Here is a 1,952-nt window from a genome sequence, read left to right as displayed (position 1 = left end):
GGTAACTTCGGCTTCAAGCACGCTTCATTTACAAGACAGTCAATATTTTCATGATGACCCGTCGAAGTTCGAACACAGTCTAGTCTACACCGCAGCAGTGGAGTGAGTCAAGAGAAACACAAAGAACGCAAGTGACGGACACCCACACCCACACGAGCGGAGAGGAAGGCAGATGCACACAGCCGCGCGCGCGGACATAGGATCTGGTTTAGGCCTAGGGCAAAGCTACACACGACCCCAAAAAAATACAAAGAGAGTCGGGGAGACGAGAAGGGAGGCTGGCTGCGATTTCAACTTTGACCCTCGCTATCCATTAATCCTGATTGTGTATCACGCGCGAGGTGGGATGAAGGCGGTGGTATGAGTGGCACAGCGGGCAGTGGTACGCACAGGCAGTGTGTTACAGTAGGCCTTGTGTGCTTTATCGTGACTGGCCGTCTAAATTAAGTTTTCATTTCCCATTCGACCACAAAACAAAAACAAACATGCGAACAAAAACTGCCATGGCGGATGTCTAAATAACAGTGCACACTTTTGCGGGACCGCTATAGGCCTACTTACAAACAAAGGGAAATAGCACGAGGAATTTTCTTCATGAAAATCTCTGGATTACGTCTACTTCGCACTTAAGCACGCTTCGGCTTTAAGCACGCTTCGGCTTTAAGCACGCTTAAGCTTTCTCCCGATGACCGTGCTTAAAGCCGGCATGGACTGTATAACATTATCTAAGAGGCAGTACCTGCGAGTTTAACGTCCATCTCCGAAAGGACCGAGACAAATGGGAAATTCGTGTAAAGTGCCTGTCCCAATGAGACGACGTCGGACCGAGCATTAATCTCCTTTAACAAACCTCCCGAAAATCACACTCTTTATATTTACGGCACTTCAAAAATCATGCTACGAGAATAGATTAACATGTCTAAAAAGAAGAAAAACGACAATATCACCGGTATTTTAAGGAAATTCAATTGTTTTCTCTTCTTTTCTTTTCTTTTGTTATCCTTTGTTGACGTTGAGCTTTGATTGGAGATGCAGTTTTCTATGGCAGGCCGACTTTGCAGTTCTTTCTGTTGAGTTATAGTTTCTTCGGGTTCCCTGGGTCACTCGACAGTCCTTCTTCTGCACGATCTGACTTTTCCTTTGTTGCGTGAGTATTTATAGTGGTAATAATAATGATAACGAAAACAATAACGATAACAACAACAACAATAACAACAACAGCAACAGTAATAATAATAATCATCATCATCATCATAATCATAAAAATAATAACAACAACAATAATAATTTAAGAGTGACTTTTCGTTAATTCAAAATGTTGTCAGAACGGTATCGGGTTTTAATATCACCATGATGATGTAGCCTATTTTGTTTAGAACTGTGCTGTTCACCGGTTCTCGAAGATTGTCAGCTTACGTCTCTGTTAGAAAAAAGTCAAGAACTATGGCAAGGGTGACAAAATAGGACAATTGCGTCTGTCTGTCTGTCTGTCTGTCTGTCTGTCTGTCTGTCTGTCTGTCTGTCTGTCTGTCTGTCTGTCTGTCTCTCTCTCTTTCTCTCTATCTCCCCCCTCCCCTCCCCCCACCCACACTGCTTTGTGCATTAACATCGTTCAGTACCCCGTGTGAAACATAATTCTGCCAGAGACGCACCCCTCCCCTCCCTCCAAAATACAAAAAACCCCAAACAAAACAAACACAAAACACCCCCTTAAAAAATTAGCAACAAACAAAACAAAACAAAACAAATCAAAACAAAAACCTTAAACCAAACTAAACAAAATTTATCGTTTTATTTGAGCAAGAAAATTGAGACGAGGTGATATTTGTTAATACATGACCCATGATCACACGGCAACTAGAACTTATAAAAACACAGTTTTAACAGGGTTTTGACTTTCAGTGCCTTTGGCGAGGATGGGGTTTGGGGTGTGTGTGTGTGTGTGTGGGATG

Source organism: Aplysia californica, unplaced genomic scaffold (assembly GCF_000002075.1).
Source record: "Aplysia californica isolate F4 #8 unplaced genomic scaffold, AplCal3.0 scaffold00170, whole genome shotgun sequence".
In the NCBI taxonomy this organism is placed as follows: Eukaryota; Metazoa; Mollusca; class Gastropoda; order Aplysiida; family Aplysiidae; genus Aplysia; species Aplysia californica.
This window is presented reverse-complemented; position numbering follows the sequence as displayed.